Raw genomic sequence first — 12,652 nt, 5'->3', positions numbered from 1 at the left:
TGATTTAATGCATGAAAGTTTATACTGGAAAATGAGTTACTGTAAAAGAAGAATTATATGAAAAGTGCATGAATTTGAACGTTCGTATTGATACGGTCATTGACCGTTCGGTATTATCAGTAAATTCTTGTATTAGTCGGACCCTTTCATTTGGAAAGGACTCCCTTTGAGAACGAACGCCCTCTAATATATTTTTACGTTGTGCTTTCGGCCAGACGTAAACATCACGAGTGTTGTGTGAGAATTGAGAATTTTGATAATATCCCCGTGAACTTTTAGTCAAATTATTGAAACATAAACTTTAAATATCTCATCTTATATAAATCCCAATTTCTATGATTTTGAATTCAGCCAAGAGTCTCGATCTAAAAACGTACGTCCTAAGTGGCGTTCGGTCTTAGACCGAACGTTCGTTCAAAAAGGCAAACGATTAGTAGCGCTCTTTCTTTTGTCGAGCGTTCGTCTTTGGTGGCGTTCGACCTTATGTCGAACGTCCGTTCTTGATAGCGTTCGTTCTTATGTCGAGCGTTCGCCTGTGGTAGCGTTCGACCTTATGTCGAGCGTCCGTTCGTGATAGCGCTCGTTCTTTTGTCGAGCGTTTGTATTTGATAGTGTTCGACCCTTGTCGAGCGTACATCCTTAATAGCGTTCGTCTTCTGTCGAGCGTTGGTCTTTAAATAGCGTTCGTTCTGATCTTAAATAGCGTTCGTCCAAACAGTGAAATAACGTTCGTCTTTTTATGGAAGTGTAATTAAGAATGAAAATGTGATGTTGAGGGAAGTATAAATTGTGCGAACCATATATGATATGATATTATGATTTTGGAATTTGAACGAGCGTTCCAGGGTGGAACGACTCTTGACTGGATATTGATATTTGTAGTATGAACGTGGTAAGCTTAGATGGTGATCCATCCTGATATTCCGTGAGTGCTCGTTCTCAAGTAGAGAGGAGTAGGTCATGCGTGGGAATGGCAGGAGGTCTAGACCATAACTGTAACTTGGCAAAAAGACTAACCTCAGGTGGATACTGATGAGCATTCCAGTTACCCCACCTGAGTGCATGGACGCCTTAGCTACACAGGTTTCATACAGTCCGGACAGTCTGTCTAGTATCAGGAAGTTTGATTTGAGTTAATGTATGTATTGGATGCATGTGTTGTGATGTATTTGATATGATTGATAGGTATAAATTGTATGTTTGACTTGAATTAAATTCAATAAGCTTACCCTTGCATTTCCTTCGTGTTGTCTTGTCTATGTATATCCGTCTTGTCAAATGCAATGATCATCCGTGTGGATGTGAGCAGAGGGAGATGCGTCTCTGGAGCAAACTCTTGAAGAGGAACTCGTTACTGAAGAAAATTTAGTAGAAGTTGAGGTGAAGGCCGAACAGTGAGGCGTTCGGTTATTTAGTTAGTTTGATTAGAGTAGCGAGCGTCTGTGAGCGAGCGCTCTTTTGTTGCTGTATATATATATTGGAACGTTCGGTCAATTCTTGTAAACCGTTCGTCCTCCTTGTTTTGTAAACGCTCGTTGTTTTAAATGAAAGGCCGTTCGGCCATTTATTCAATCTGCTTACTGTATTATTAAACTGTTTTGCCATATTGATTAATGTGATTATTCTAAGTATATAGTTGATGACTGTATATTTCTGGGATGTTACATTACAAATTTAAAAAATAAAGAAAATAAAAAAAGTAGTGACCAATCCACTGATCTGTCCGACATGACAAACCAAAATTTGCATAATAACTCAGACAGATTCAATCAGTTTTTTTTAAATAAAAAAAAATCAGTTCAAAACAAGACATATTGACATATTTTGTCACTTTCATCTCTTATTCAATTTCATTATCTTTAAGACCAATTTAAATATTAAATTATTTGACAGTCAAAAATCCTTCTAATTAATGTTAAATATCATTGAAAATATAATTTAAAATTAATTATAATTTATTATTTATAATAGAAATTATTTTAGACATTAATAAATTTTTATTTTTAAATTAATCACTGTATTAAGTAACTGTTTCTAAAATTAGTTATTATTTAAACATATTTTTTAACGTATCCTTTATACATGGAAATATAATAATAATAAGTTTTTATTTTTAATTTTATATTGAACCAAAGAGCAATGGAGTATTACATGGATTCAATAGTCAGAGATAGTGATTTAATTGATCATAAAATATAGCTTGATGTTTGTATATTACAAATTGTTTTGCATGTGACTTGTTATAGAAGTTTCTATCAAAACGTTAAAAGTTGAGTGAAAATGACACAAATTACTCTTTTAATATTTTCCACCATCAATATAGATTTGTTGAGATAAATGTGTAATTGTTAAAATTTAATTAATGATAATAATTTTAATTTTGTGACAAATTTTTGTCTCTCCTAATATTTTATTGTAATAAGAAGTATTTTTTTAACATTGCTTGCATTAATAGACATTCGTGGTTCACGTGTGGTGGAGTATTGCATTTTTTTTTAACTAGTATCGAATGGGATGGACATAAGATAAATAAACCTCGTACGGTATAAATATTAAAAAATATAAATATAAATTAAAAGTGAATAGCAATACTATTTATATAATATCTATTTATAATCCACAGTTATAATGAATGATAGCTCACACACAGTGTAGGGGCTATTACACATAAATTATGGTTCTGTCAAACAAGAAATGATAAAGACTATATGTTTTACCTATATTATTTGAAATTTAAATACGATCCTTAATTAATTTAAAATACGTTTAATACAAAAAAAAGGTGTAAATCGTTTTTGTGAGACCCTGGATAATTAGCAAAAATAATTCTGACACCTCACCACTTATGTACGCTATATCATTTCTCAGCCATTAAAACTCACTCCCTAATCTGATCCCCTCCCTCTCTGACATACACGGAAAGTCGCGCCCATCATTTCTCTGAAACATTAAAAACGCACTAAACACTGCATGCACACACGCCACCTGTCGCGGGAGAAGCTTCCCATTTCAGAGTTTGGTGTGCAGGTGTCAGCTTGGGAGACGTTCGTTCGAACGAACGTGAGTTTAACACAACCAGAATTTTTGAAAAACTCTCTCTCTCACCTGCACCATTCATCTTCTACCTCTGAACCCAAACCTCCATTTTCTCCATCTTCTCTCTAAAGCTTCCAACTTCTCTCTACGGTAAATCTCACGTTTCTTCTCCAATCACATTTTCAGAACCATAGAAACGCTTCCAGATACGTGGGCGTTATTTTGGACCGAATAGAAGTAGGATCTAAGCTGGTAAGTCCTCTCCTTCCGTCATTCGTCCTTTAGGTTTCATGCGAACCAGTTTCTGGGTTCATGCATGAGTAAGATCTGAGTTATTTTGATTTTTGTGTATAGATTAAGTGGAGTTAGTAAGTGAACTTGGAGTAGAAAGCTATTAGAGGAAGTACCATAACCTTGCATTAGGGCGAACACTGCTATCCAGGTAAGGGAAGCTTATAAATTTAATTTATACTGGTATGAATTATGAACGCATGATATGAACTGTATGGATGATAAATTCTGTTGAATTAGTATGCATGAATGAGCGTTGTTGATCTGGATGAATAGAGTATATGTTGGCTGTGATGTATGAGTATATTTGATACGTATGAAAATGAATGATTAATGTGAATTGTATAAAGTCTGGAAATTTATGTTGATTTGAAAATTATAAAGTATGAAGTGTATGAGAAATATTGAGTTAAGATAGTTGGAAAAATCTGGAATCCTGTTAATGTTGAGAAAATCTGAAACTTAAATTATTCCCTATAATAAATGACGCTCGTCACTGTACGGTCTTATACCGTTCGGTTTTCCTGGAAATAACTTAGAATGGAATTCTTTCATTTGGAAGGAACTCCGCTCGAGAACGAGCGTCCCCAAATTGAATGTCTGAGCGTTCGGTTCAGCTCAGCTGTGTATAAATGTCTTAAACTTTAAAAAACGTAACGTTCGGTCTCATACCGAAGCGTTCGTTCTATATAGCGCTCGGTCTCATACCGAAGCGTTCGTTTTAAATAGCGCTCGGGTTTCTCCCGAAGCGTTCGTCTTAAATAGCGTTCGATCTTATATCGAGCGTCCGTCCTAAATCGCGCTAGGTCTCATACCAAGCGTTCGTCATAAACGGTGCTCGGTCTCATACCAAGCGCTCGTACTGATTGGATAAATATCTGATAAAATAACGTTCGTTCAAAGTATTAAATATTCATTTTCTTTACGTTCGTTCAATTCCTGGCATTGGTTTTCATATGCAAATCTTTTCAAAGATAATTCTAAGTGTTCTTGACCCTCCATTGTGCATTTAATCTGGTCCAAGTTTTTATCACAATTATTTTCTAAGTACCAGTACCCTTCAAGTCGAGTCAGTTCATTTAACTGGCCAAACAGAAATTACGTTCGTTATATATATTTTCCTGAGTATCCAGTAACTTCATTTGGACGTTCGTCCTAAGTTTTCAGTGGACTGAGCGTTCGTCATTTTTGACTTCTAAATCTAAAGATGAAAAAGATGATGAAATATGATAAATTAACATGTGAACACCATATGGAACGATACTATGATATTGGATTTTGGACGAGCGTTCCAGGGGGGAACGTCTCATTTATGTTGAATATTGAATTGGTAAAGTATGACTGTGGATAGCTAATGCTGGCTTGGTCCATCCTGATATTCCGTGATACTCATCTTCATGTAGAAGGGAGTAGTCATGTGTGGGAATGGCAGGAGGTTCTATTCCTTAGGGGTACTTTGGATAGAGCTAACCTCGAGTGGCAGCTGTTGAGGGTATCCCAGTTACTACATCACTCGGGTGCAAGGACGCCTGTAGCTACATTGTTCATACAGTCCGGACGGTCGTCTAGTATACATGTATATGTATATAGTTCTATGTTACAGTGTGTTAAATTGTATGAGGTGTGTGAATTTAAATGTTGAATGTGTATGTTGAATGTATGAATTAAATATTATAAGCTTACCCTTTCGTTTTTCCTTGTGTTGTCCACTGTCTATGTACGTTCGTCCTGTCTTGCAATGATCATCCGTGTGGATGTGAGCAGATGGTGGAGCGTCTCTTGAAGAAATGCTGGAAGAAGAAAATTTGGATGACGCTAATCTGGTGGAAGTAGAAGTAAAGGCCGAGCCTTAGAGTGCTCGTTATATTAGGTTGTAAATGTTTAGTTTATTTTCGGACGTTCGGTTAAATGTTTTGTAAAACCGTTCGTTTTTAGCGTTCGTTGTTTGAGCTGTATATTGAAACGCTGCAACTTAAGCCGTTCGGCTTCGGCTTTTGAATTCTGTTAATTTTAAAGACTGCACTGTTTACTGTTAATCGTAATTAATTCTAATTTATGGTAATTACTGTATTTTGGGATGTTACAGTTTTTCAGAATTAATCTTGCATTAGTCATATGATCATAAGATAGAGTAGTTATTTTTTAGTTTTAAATTTCACATTAATTTCAAAAATTAATTTGTATAAAATTAAATTAAAACTAATTTGTGATCAAATTGATTAAGAATCACGTTTAAGTTATTGATTAAAACTTAATGTATTTTTTTTCCGACCAATCATGTTATTATTGATTGAGATCACGTTATTAACTCCTAGTTTGAGGTATATACATTAATTCACTATTTGATATAAAAGCCCTAAAAATTAAACTATCTATTATCCTATAAAATCATGAAAGGATTTTTTACAAAGTTTATAAAAATTAATGCAATTTAAAATGCACAAAAATATATATGAATACAAATATTCATACAAGGATGGTTAAAATAAAAAATATATCTTTATTATATTTCAAATTATCTGTCTACTTGGACCTATATTTATTTGTGCACATAATATACACAATGTGATTTATAACCAACACATGTAAAAATAAGTTATTAAAATAAACTTTGGTTATGTGTAACATGATTTTATTTAGACATAAATTTTAACTTGAGGAAAATATAAATAAAAGGATACATTTTAATCAACAAGTCAGAATAATTTTCTTTTATTTAAAATTCAACATATAACATTCACACAAATAATTAATAAATTTATATATTAAAAATATTTAAGAAGTAAAATATTAATTGATCTCTTGTGAGATATTTGTACTAACTATGTTTCATAAAATACTAATATCTTATTAAATCAAATACTATGATTTACCAACGAATCCAATCATGAGACTTTGATAAATTTATCTCAACTCGCATATCTACATATGTCATTATAGTAAGAACTCCTAAATTTATTTTCACCACCTAATATATATATATATATATATATATATATATATATATATATATATATATATATATATATATATATATATATATATATATATATATATATATAATAATATAAATGTCAATATTCAATATATATATCAAACAACAATTTATATATTATCCCATATCCAAGACACGTTACCATAGATTCATATAAGTTTTATCATTCTCATTATTAATCATGTCCATACAACATAATTTACTAAAATAAGTTCACAAATCAATTTAATAAAACGACTTAGATTCATTTTACATTTATAACAAATATTCAAACACAATTTATTAAAAAAATAGCTTAAGTAAAATCAAGTTTACTTGAAAAAAGTTTACCAGTTGCAAAGGTTGAATTTTAGGCTAACCAAAATATTATTGAGAGTAAGATTGTTTCTAACTCTATTTTTATTAAAATTTTAGAAATTTGACCCTTAATCACTAAAAAACAATTTGCTTTTCAAAATTACTATAAAAAAACATTTTAAAAATGTAACTTCAAACGATGAAACCAATTCCAATAATACTTAAATTCAAGCATTTAATCAAATTTTCAATTAAGGACAGTCACATAAAACTCGATATATTATGACATATTCACCTACACCTACAAATTATCTATTACAGTTGCTCTATTAAAAATACAATTACTCTCTAAATTCAAGGACTTATAACAAGATATCTAAACATAAAAAAAAAGTAATATATACTAAACTAAATTTAAAATATCACTTTTCTTGACCAAACCTATAAATATTGATCTAAAATCAAAGAACAAAAATATATTTTTAATAAGTAAAACTTACCCTGATGTAAACAAAATATTATCTATCTCTTAACCACTGTAATAATATTCTAAAAATGATAAGATGTAAAAGATAAACATTATTGATTGTAAAATGAGGGAGAAAAAGGAAATAAAAGAAAAAGAGATTTCCTTTTGTTTTCACGCACTTTTTTAATAATTTGTTCGGTACTCTACTCACAGTAGTAATTGTGATTTGAGTAAAAATTTTCGAAGTTTGTATTTTGACTTTTAAAAAGAAAAAAAAAAGCGAAAATGATGATAAATGTAAAAGCATGGGTTAGGTTTACTTTAGGGAGGTAGATTCGAATTTGGCTTTTGCTACTGATTGGTGTGTCTATCAATCCTTAAAAGAAAAAGACAAAAAGCTGACTTAACTTATCATCTAATAATGACCCCACCCTCTTCAACTTCAAAACTCTCTCACACCCACGTTACACTTTTACGATTTTTCGTTCAGTTCTGATCAGAATTCTACAGTTTTTTCATTCAAGATAATTTTATTTTAATTCCATATAATTACCATAAAAATAAATTTTTTCATTATATAATAATTATTTATCTGCTTAAAATAAAATAATGTGGATCGGGATGAAAGATAGTTCTTTATTATGCTTAATATTTTATCTTATATGAAATGGTAGGGTTAAAAGTGAGACAAAGAAGGAGAAAATATATGTTTTTTAAATTAATAAAGTAGCAATTGAATTATTGCCAAAAGAACTAAAGATTGTAACGGAGAGAATTATTCCACCGTTTTAGGTTTCAAAGTAACCTCGGCGGTCTTGTCCGCCATTACTACGACAGGACGGCTTAGGATCTTATGGTTTGAGTTTATCAATTCATTTCAGTCGTATTATCTAGATACGATGTAATAGTATAATAATTTAATTAAATTTTAGTTATTAATTATATTAGATAATTTTTAAAAATAATGATTTCTATATTAGAATAATTTTTCTTCGTTTATTATCATATTTTTTTTAATAAAAAAAATTTCATTTTTACTTTTATTTTTATCGGCTCAATACATATATTGTGTAATTAAATCTTTTAAGTATTCAATTACACAGTAACTCCATCTATATCTATTAATCCTTTTGTTATAATTAAATTTTGTAGTTTAATAGTTGGTTATTATTTATATTATTTTTATATTTCTTAGATAATTAATAAGGGTTAAATATGTTTTTCGTCTCTTAAGTATCACACGATTTTGGGTTTAGTCCCTACTCGAAACTTTGATGGTTTTTAGTTTTTATAGTTTTGAAACTCTTACTATTAGTCCTTAAAATTGGACGGCGTTAAATGTGGCAAAAGGCGAGATCACGTCTTATGCCAGCTTGCCTCTCCACGTTGCTTTTCTTTTTATCTGGCCAATAAGAATCTGACACTCACGTAATGGCCATTCTCATTCTTCCTCCCTCACCCTCACTGCAACTGGAATTTCAACCGTGCAATGGGTTAGAAATCTCCCATGTTCGCATCACTGCACCAATGCAAAGTCCAAACACCGACGGGATAGATATCTCTGGATCATCCAACATCTTCATACACTCTTCCATCATTCAAACTGGTAACTAATCAACCTACATTCCTATATCATTGTTCATCATCACTTTCCATTTATTAATGAATACACATTCATCACAGGTGATGACTGCATTGCCATAAACTCGGGTACTTCCTTCTACAATATAAGTGATATTTTCTGTGGACCTGGCCACGACATCAGGTAAGTCCAATTCCAAGTAATAAATTAATTAATTTCTTCTCACTATAATATTAAGAGTGTTTTGAATTATTTGTGGTGTGTTTGGTGAATGAAAAAAAGTATTGGGAGTCTGGGACGCAATGGAGATGATGTCAGAGTTGAGAATATACACGTGCGAAATTGCACCTTCCTGGGAAGTACGAACGGAGTGAGATTGAAGACATGGAGGGTGAGCAACTATTAGAAGAGAGGTTAAACGAGAATTAATAAATGATTAATACGATGATGTTTTTTGTTTGCAGCTTACCTCTCTTTCCAATTTTTTTTTCATGTTTCTAACTTTCAATGAAACAGAATTCAACGTGTTAATTTCTGAGGCGCGACCCAATCATGGCGAAGGTGCAGGGGCAAGTTTCCCCAATCTGGCAAACCCTAATTTGGGGTGGAAGGGGGCTTACACGTGTTAGATTCTTATTGGCCAGATAAAAAGAAAAGCATCGTGGCAGAGAGTGAAGAGGCAAGCTGGCATAAGACATGGCCTCACCGTTTGCTACATTTAACGCCGTCCAATTTTAAGGACTAATAGTAAGAGTTTCCAAACTATAAGGACTAAAAACCATCAAAGTTTCGAGTAGGGACTAAACCCAAAATTGTGTGATACTTAAGAGACGAAAAACATATTTAACCATAATAATAATATAGGTTCATTGTCTATATTGATCTTGTAAATAAAACTAACATTCTCACTAGAATATTCACTTCATAGCACTCACATTCACTTCATAGCACTCACAAAATTCAAGTTGAAAATACATGTAAGAACAACTTCTTTTTCTCTTCAAGTTCACACAAGCTCACTTTCTTAAATCCATCTTATTAAACAAATACAGACTTAAAGTATTTTTATCTACAATTATTTAACTTATTTCTCATTGTCTTTAGTATAAGTTAGGATAAAAGAGACTCAAATGACTCATTTAACTACCTTTTATATGTATATTGAATATCTTTTCTTCGTAAAATTTTAATTTAATGATCCAGTCCAAAATTCAAAACTACAATAATAAAAAATACAATGCAAGATTATAACTAACAATGCCAAACTCTATGAACGACCAAATGTCTAGTTGTCTTAAATAAAAATATATATCTAATATATATTACAAAAAATATAATAAACTGAAAAAATGATTAAAATAAATATTTTTATTTATCTTAAACGTCATATATTTGATTTTTGATTTATCATTGAGAGGTAAAACTGTTTTACTATACTAATTCCATTCTTTGACGCCAAGTATATATATATTGCATGATATCTAAGTTGGAAGAAAAGACTTTCCATATTTGATTATATCTCTATGTACATGTTTATCTTACTAGATTTTGTTTTATTGTCTTCGACATATATAATTACTTGACAAATTAAAAAAAAAAAAAACAGAACTAGGACGTGTGTTTGAGAAAGGGAAGGTTAATGTCCATTTCTTGACTTTCCGTACACTCATATCCTTGTTGTTTTTCATTCACACGAGCGTAACGATTTTCGGAATAAGCAAAGTGATGATAATGTATTTCACAAACTCTGTTTTAGAATAAAATACGGAAGTTTTTGGATAAGAATTAAAGAAACTTCTTGAAAAGAAAAGATATTACTACAAACTTCTACGTAAAATCCTGAATAAATAAAATCATTGACTAGGTCAACATATCCAATATGAAATTTGAGGAGCAACATTTTATGATGTTTTCCCTTTATTTTTATCTCACAACATTAGTGAAATGAAATATTTATTCCTTCAAATGTCTCTCAAACATTCTTAATATATGTTTGCAACCCAAATTATAAATTCTAATGAAACTTATATGTTTAACTCTCAATAAAAAAGTGTTACAAAGAAATCATTGTGATAGAATTTTATGAGAAAGCATTACTATGTGTTTCAGTAGGGATGTGGAGACCGAGATACAAACCTAACAAAACTGGACTGCTTCTTCTTATGATGTCTGTCACGATGCTTCTTCCCTCTCTTTACGCTCTGTTCTTTGGAAAAAGGTGGGCTGGGTAACCTGCAAAGGCACTCCGACGCTCAAGTCAAGATAGGGATGTCTGATTAATCTTCAGAATAAGAATCTATCAATTTCTCTTAGGGGAAAAACGTACCTTTTTTCTCCTGTGCTTTGTATATTTAAAACAGTAAAATAAACCGTTTACCTGAAAGTTCGGTCCGTTACCGAAGTTGACTGCTTGGGAGTTGTAACTGTTAGATCGTGTTTCATACTGGGTTAGTTATTCCCGTGATTTGTGGTATCTGACTAACATTCAAAATTATCTGTTAGCATATGCTAAACCGCTTTGTCGTCGTTCAAGCGCTGTGTGTCGAGACATCGCTGGCTGTCGAGCACCAGGTGATCGACATGGTCTATTACCAGGTGCCCGACATCAGTATGCCAATGTCATTGATTGTCGATCACCAGGTGCTCGACATCAACCTGTAAGTGCTCGACATCAACATACGAACGACATTGACTGTCGACTACCAGGTGTTCGACATCAACCTGTAAACACTTATGATGTTAAAGGTCGACTGCTGGTGAACTCGGGTATCCTATGGTACACTATGTAAAATAATTTCACATCATTGTATGGTTTTAGATTATCATGTATGAAAAAATTATGACATGGTGAATTGAAAAGTTGTTTACATGCCCATAACGAATTTTTTCACATGATTTATTTTTTGTTTAAGAAATGATCTAAGTGAAAGTAAGTTCACAAAAAATAGTATAAATCGTTATCCTGATATTTGTTTTGACTGTAAAGATATTTTTAGTTTACAAAACTAATATTAATTTTATATCATGCATGGATTATATTTTTTTAAATTAGAATATTGTAGACATTTTATATCCGTTACCTTGAATATTTTATATCAGTCGTATAAATTTCATTACATGAAAAATAACAAAAAAGATATATAAAAATGAATGAAGAAATTTCAACCTAAGTTAATAACTAATATATAAAATGAATTTTTTAAATCGAATATTATATTTATTATTATTATTCTAAAAACAGGCACCGTCTCTTTCTTTTTAGTATATGCAATATAAGTTTAAATGAGTTAGAAAATATCTATAAATTTTAAAATAAATTAAAAATGGACTAAAATTAATTTCATACTTTTTAAATTTTATGATTTTGTTGTGTTAGTTGTATATTTGTATTCTTATTGTTAGTGACTAGAGGTTGAGGTCCTTCATCTCTAATGCTTTTTTTTTCTTTCTTTCTATGTGTAAATAAATCTCAGCACTTTGTATCTGTAAAAAGTAGAAACAACAGCAAACTAAATAATTCTCTGTATCATGTGAAAATAATATAATACTAAAAATAAAAAATAACACCATTTATAACTCTATACATAGTAAAAATAAAATCAAACATGTTGAAAACACCTAGACTGTTTTTTAATAAATAAATTAGATTAAAAATTTTATAATCTGTGAGTCCTTTGTCATCTTCTGAAAGCAATTATGCAGCAGGATCATACCTTACGTCATGAATTCACCAGTTATACCAATAGCATGTTTTGATAAAAATGCTTTCAAAAATGCGTTTCACGAGAATGGTTAAAATAGCAATAATATAACCAAACGTTGTGCAACACTCCCAAGAAGAAGCAACCTGTCTTTGTCACAGTGGAATTATTGTTGTTATTTTATTTCCCTAACTAACCGAGAAACCAGAATTACTGCCAATGCTGTCGTGTTCTAATCGTTTCTCTAAAAAATCATTAAATAAATATCAATTTTAGAGAGG

Source organism: Vigna umbellata, chromosome 1 (assembly GCF_029865625.1).
Source record: "Vigna umbellata cultivar VRB3 chromosome 1, Vumbellata_1.0, whole genome shotgun sequence".
NCBI classification, from domain to species: domain Eukaryota; kingdom Viridiplantae; phylum Streptophyta; class Magnoliopsida; order Fabales; family Fabaceae; genus Vigna; species Vigna umbellata.
The sequence above is the reverse complement of the archived record's forward strand: the minus strand, read 5'-3'. Positions refer to the sequence as shown.